The sequence below is a fragment of the Primulina eburnea genome, chromosome 16 (genome assembly GCF_022965805.1).
Source record: "Primulina eburnea isolate SZY01 chromosome 16, ASM2296580v1, whole genome shotgun sequence".
Classification (NCBI taxonomy): domain Eukaryota; kingdom Viridiplantae; phylum Streptophyta; class Magnoliopsida; order Lamiales; family Gesneriaceae; genus Primulina; species Primulina eburnea.
This window is the reverse complement of record NC_133116.1, coordinates 23,800,730-23,807,529: the sequence shown is the minus strand read 5'-3', so window position 1 is coordinate 23,807,529 and position 6,800 is coordinate 23,800,730. Positions and strand designations below refer to the sequence as shown.

The window sequence follows — 6,800 nt, the reverse complement described above, 5'->3', positions numbered from 1 at the left end:
CATCTAATTTAGCTTTCTTCATTGCTGCAGGAAAAGGTGGAGGGAAAAAAATTTTATTCTGTGCAATAGGTGTAGATGTAGAGTTAGAAGACTTACCTCCTCGATTTTCCACCTCATCCTCACCGTGCTTGGTCTTTTCCTCATTAGACTCGAGTGCTTTTCCACTACGCAATTCCACAGCCTTCACATGTTCTCTTGGGTTAGTTTCCGTGTTGCTTGGCAAAGCTCCTTGCTCCCTATTAGCAATCAACTTAGCCAATTGTCCAATTTGATTCTCTAACCCCTTTATGGATGCATCTTGGTTCTGAAATCTCGTCTCTGTTGCAGAAATAAATTTAGTCATCATTTGCTCTAAATTGGACTTCTCCTCCCGAGGCGGTTCTGGCTTGAATCCTTGGTGCATCCCATATGGTGGACCTCTTTGTTGGCGATTTTGGTTGTTTTGACCTCCCCATGAAAAGTTTGGGTGATTCCTCCATCCCGGATTATATGTGTTCGAATAAGGGTCATTTCTAGGACGGTCCTAGAATCCCACTTGTTTTACCGGTGCTCCCTCAGGCACATAGAATTGATGCCATCTTGGCAATCCTGCACGTCATTCTCACCCCCACACTTATCACAGAAAATTTCTTGCAGACGCATAGCCGACCCACTCATGCTCATCCCATCAATCTTTCTATTAAAAGCCTCTAATTGTGCTGAAACCGCCGACAAATCATTAACTTGATTAACTCCAGCACCTCGTCTCTGCCTATCAGACTGAGGATGATAGCTACTAGCAGTCATCTCCTCCAATAACTCATATCCTTCCTCAGCCGTTTTTCTCAGTAAGTTACCACATGCAGCAGCATATATCATAGTACGGTTAGGAGTAAGCAGACCGTAGTAGAAAGTTTGAACAACTAACCCAAGAGGCAGCTCATGGTGTGGACATCTCCTCAACAAGTCCTTGTAGCGCTCCCATGCCTCGTAAAGTGACTCTTGGTCATATTGAGCAAAAGTAGTAATGTCAGCTCTAAGCTTCATAGTTTTCGACGGAGAAAAGTACTTGATCAGGAATGCCTTTGCCATATCCTCCCATGTAGTAATAGACCCTACAGGCAAACAGTTTAACCACGACTTAGCTTTATCTATTAGTGAAAATGGAAATAAACGCAAACGAACAGCATCATCAGACACGCCATTAAACTTAAAAGTATCACAAATTTCAAGAAAGTCAGCTATATGAGAATTAGGGTCGTCAAGTGCACTTCCCCCAAATTGGACAGTGTTCTGAATCATCTGAATGATAGATGGCTTGATCTCAAACTGATTAGCTCGGATGAGTGGTCTTACGATGCTTGGACGTGCTCCATCAAGAGACGGCTGTGCATAATCCATCATCGGTATACGCCTTGGCTCCTCTCTGTGTTGATCGTCTTCCATTCTTTCCTTCGCTCTTTGCTGCTGTAGTCGACGTCTAGCTGTGCGTTCAATCTCGGGGTCAAAAGGCTCAAGCTTAAACTCGAGTGATCTTCGCATGCACCACAAGAAAAATCTGCAACACAATGAGAGTATCAAATAACAATAAAATAAATAATACTAAAGAATTTAACTGAAAAATAAAAAATTGTGAATCAACAGTCCCCGGCAACGGCGCCAAAAACTTGATCGAGCAAAACTTGCACAGTGAATAGTCCAAAAATTTATTTTATAAATGAAAGCTCGATTTAAATATCGCAAGTGCACGATAGTCAAGTTATAATAAACGTAAGTGAATACGAGTATCGTTCCACAAGGACTGTGTTACACTATTTTTATTTTCAAGTAAAATTTCTTTAGCAACGATAAAATGAGTTGATGATTAAACTAATGTAAATTAAACAACTAAAATAATTAAAATGCAAAGAAAACGTATTCAAGAAAGCAATGATTAATTTGGATTAAATCAATTGAGAAATGAATTTGTTGGGAATTAGCAGTTCACCTACCACTCGTGTTTAAATAATTACACTCGACTTTTACTCGTGCATTCGACGGAATTCCCTAGACTAATTAATATACTCTGTCGAGCTATATTAATACTAATCATAAACATGCAGTACTCAAGTGTCCTCAATTATTTATCAGTTCAAGATTGCATTACATTCTATGGAATCCACTAGCTTTCATACGGGTGAACTATCACTATCGACACGTACCCAATTCTGTATATCTACTAAAATTGTAAATCCGTGGTTTATACCATTTGATCCTATTGTTAATTATTCTATCGAAATCATCAACAACATGAAATAATCAAAGGAAGTTAGCTAGGCTTCGATTGAAACAAGAAAGAACAATAGCATAAACAAATCACTAATAAAAACGTCGAGAAATAATGTTAAACACCGAGTACGGGGTAGGATCCCCTCAAATCCCAACAAATCTAGAGTTTAGCTACTGAAATTAATGATAAAAACCAACAATCAATGTAAGAAATAAAATATTGAATAATGAAAATACTAAAGATGACGATGGATGACGGCCACGACCCGTGGAAATCTCGAGGTCTTCGAAATCTCTTTTTTCTAGCCTCTCCTCCAAGAAAAGTGATGAAAAATATGATAAAATCTCCCCAAAAAAAGGATCGCTGATCTCGTGTATTAGGTTTAGGTGTCGGATAGAGTCCATAAAAAGTTGGAAACAAATCTTCCTAAATCTCGCTTCTCGCTAGGGCGGTATATTTTGACCGCCCTAGCGAGAGGTCCTCGCATAAACTTCCTCGAGCATGTCCCTGGTTTCGCTGGGGCGGTCACTTTTGACCGCCCTAGCGAGTCCTCTTCGATATTTTGACAAATTTTCTCCCACTTTTTGGTTCAATTCCTACAAGATAACCACAAAATACACGAGATGAATCACATGCTAAATAATGCTAAAAAAATGCAAAATTAAACTAAAACAAACTAATATGATGCATGAATGCGACTCAAAACCAACACTAAAAACACGTAAAAACGAGTCCTATCATTTACCAGCATGTTCTCATGAAATATTTTATCAGCATGTTCTCATGAAAAATATTTTATGTTAAGATTATGTTTTAGCAAATATATATTTAAATTTCAAGAAAAATAGTAAAAATATTGCATGTTGGTTACATAAGAATTTTACATGGTACAGTATGCCTCCTAGAAGAGTTATTGACCGCCCGAGGGGTGCTGAAAGCGAGGCTGATGAGACTCAGAACCGTTATGAGGATAGAGGTCCACCGCCACCTCCTCCACCACCTGATATGCATACCCAGATGGTGGCGGGTATGACTCAGTTCTTCGCACAGTTTGCGTGGAACAATGCTGCAGCGGTAGAAAGGTCGCCTAGACCCGAAGCTATATGTGAGCGGTTCATGAGGATGAACCCGGAGGAGTTCACTAGGACGTCTGATCCCATGGTTGCTGAGGGATGGATTAAGTCCCTAGAGGTTACTTTCAGATTTATGGAGCTGGAGGATGTCGACAGGGTCCGCTATGCGACCTATCTTTTTGCAAGAGACGCCCGTCTATGGTGGGAGGCGCATCTGTAGCTCTGGATCTAGCTACTCTCAGTTGGACGCACTTTAGAGAGGTATTCTTCTCTAAGTATTTTACTGATGACGTGCGTTCGAGGTTGACCAGGGAGTTTATGACCCTGAGACAGGGTGACATGACTGTTAGGGTTGCTGGCCCTATGACATATGAGATCGCTGTCTCTAGAGCTCTTGCTGCAGAGCAGGATCAGAGAGATATCGAGAATGACCGCCAGGGTAAGCGGCCATTTCAGGCGCCCCACCGCCCTCCTCAGCAGCAGTAACAGCATAAGAGGCCTTCCATGGCCCATCAAGGAGCAGCAGCAGCACCAGCAGCAGGGACGTGTGGTCCCGAGGAGGCAGGAGTACCCGGTCTGTGCCAGGTGCACACGCCGCCATACCGGAACTTGCATGTATGGCTCTGGGAAGTGTTTCAAGTGTGGCGGTACTGGCCATTTGCTAAAGGATTGTCCTCAAGGGACATTGCCTACTCAGGGCAGAGTGTTTGCACTCCATGCAGCAGAGACGAACCCAGGGACTATGCTCTTCACAGGTATCTTAAATATTTAAGTTTATATTTGGAAAAATTTTAGCATATTTTATTCAGCGTTTTGGGATTAATTGCTTTGAATTATGGGGTTATAAGATTTGAACTTAGAAATTGTGATAATTGCATGTTCTATTCGGGTCGTTTTTGGGAATATAAGTTAGAAGAACTTTGACCTTTGCATGTCTATAGGATTAATTCTCGTAAATTATTGGGTTTAGATAGTTGTTCCAACCTTTCAGGAAGAATATTTATAGGCGGAGCTTCTACGAACGCCTTGATTGATTCAGGGGCTACTCATTCATTCATATCTGAGACCTTTGCGAATTCCATCGAGTTCAAGACGATTGGATTGGATGTGGAGTATTCTGTGGTTAGTCCATCTGGCGAGGAGATGGAAGCGAATAGCGTAGTACGAGACATAGACCTCGAGCTTCATGGAAATCTTGTCTATGCGGATTTGATCGTGCTGCCAATGCCAGAGTTTGATATTATCCTTGGGATGGATTGGCTGCACAAGAACAGAGTACTTATTGATTTTCAGCGGAGATCTGTTCTAGTACGACCGCTTGGAAGGGAGCAATTCCTATTTGAGCCTGACCGGTACTTTAATTTGCCTATCATGATATCTTGTATTCAGGCTAGGAAGCTCATGCATAGGGGTTGTCGAGCATTCATTGCGCCCATTATATCTGTTCCTGATCCGCAGCCAGTCAGTTGCAGATGTCCCAGTTGTCAGGGACTTTTCAGACGTTTTTCCCGATGACGTCTCTGGTAGACCACCGGTACGAGAGGTTGAGTTTTCGATCGATCTTATGCCAGGTACCGCGCCTATCTCTAAGGCGCCATACAGATTAGCACCGTCAGAGATGGTTTAGCTCAAGAAACAGATTCAGGAGCTTCTTGACAAGGAGTTTATTTGCCCGAGTTTCTCTCCATGGGGCGCGCCTGTCTTATTCGTGAAGAAGAAAGATGGATCTATGAGGCTTTGCATTGACTACAGGGAGTTGAACAGAGTTACAGTGAAGAATAAATACCCACTTCCGAGGATCGATGATTTGTTTGATCAGTTTCAGGGAGCCTCAGTGTTTTCCAAGATAGATCTGCGTTCCGGATATCACCAGTTGAGGGTGAAAGACGCGGATACTTTTAAGACTGCTTTTAGGACTCGTTATGGGCACTTCGAGTTCCTTGTGATGCCGTTCAGTCTGACGAATGCGCCGACGATCTTCATGGATCTCATGAATCGTGTATTTCAGCTGTATCTTGATCAGGTCGTTATTGTATTCATAGACGACATTCTCGTCTACTCAAAGAGTCAAGAGGATCACAACAGGCATCTGACCGCAGTATTGCAGACATTGCAGAGGCACAAGCTGTTCGCTAAGTTCAGCAAGTTCGAGTTCTGTTTGGAGAAAGTGGCGTTCCTAAGACACATCATATCTAGCAGTGGCATTGAGGCAGACCCAGCGAAGGTTGCGACAGTCAGAGAGTTGGAGGTGCCACAGAGTGCATCAGAGATCCGTAGTTTCCTTGGTCTAGCAGGATACTATCAGAAGATTATTCATGGTTTCTTCTCTATCGCAGTTCCACTCACGTTATTGACTAAGAAGAATTCTAAGTACGTGTGGAGCGATGAGTGCCAGAAGAGCTTCGATTCTTTGAAGCAAGCTCTTATTTCAGCGCCGATCTTGGCCATGCCTTCAGGGTCCGGAGATTTTTTATTGTATACCGATGCTTCGAAGCTCGGTCTAGGCGCAGTGTTGATACAGCATGGGAAAGTAATAGCGTATGCTTCTCGTCAGTTGAAGATCCACGATAAGAACTACCCTATTCATGATCTTGAGTTAGCTGCTGTAGTATTTGCCTGGAAGATTTGGAGGCATTATCTATACGGAGAGAAGTGTCAGATCTTTACCGACCACAAGAGCCTCAAGTATTTCTTTACGCAGAAAGAGTTGAATATGCGTCAGAGGCGTTGGTTGGATAGTCAAGGATTATGACTGTTACATTAGCTACCATCCTGGTAAAGCTAATGTAGTAGCGGATGCTTTGAGCCGGAAAGTCGCAGTGATGGATCATTTGACAGTTCAGAGGCCTCTTCAGAGTGAGATTCAGAGATTTGATCTAGAGATTTATACTCGAGGTAGAGTTCCCCATCTATCTACCTTGACGATTAAGTCTTCTTTATTAGACCATATTCGCAGCGGTCAGTCATCTGATGAGCAGTTGGGGAAGTGGAGGCAGAGAGATGAGGCGAAGGGCAGTATTTTGTATACAGTGAGTGATGGCATTGTTCGTTATCGAGATAGGATATGGGTTCCTAGCAGCGATTCTATTCGAACAGACATATTAATTGAGTCCCATATGTCCCCGTACTCTATTCAGATGTTATATTGGTGGCCCGGTATGAAGAGAGAGATCCGGAGATGTTATATCTGCAGATGTTATATTGGTGGCCCGGTATGAAGAGAGAGATCCGGAGATTTGCATCCGAGTGTTTGACTTGTCAGCTTGTGAAAGCTGAACATCAGAGACCAGCCGGCTTACTCAAGCCACTTCCCATTCCCGAGTGGAAGTGGGAGAACATTAACATGGATTTCGTGGTTGGTTTACCGAAGTCGGCTAGTGGTTCGAATGCTATATGGGTGATTGTTGATCGTCTTACCAAGTCAGCGCATTTCTTGTCTATTAAGACGACTTTCTCCATGATTCAGTATGCCGAGTTAT

At 42.7% G+C, this 6,800-nt stretch overlaps 1 non-coding gene across 1 annotated transcript; it reads left to right on the top strand.

Annotated features, from left to right (window-relative positions):
• Nucleotides 1-916: 916 nt before the first annotated feature.
• Nucleotides 917-1,023, top strand: LOC140817622 (small nucleolar RNA R71). Its single transcript, XR_012114835.1, has one exon. It is a non-coding gene; the product is annotated as a small nucleolar RNA R71 (small nucleolar RNA).
• The last annotated feature ends 5,777 nt before the right edge of the window (nucleotides 1,024-6,800 follow it).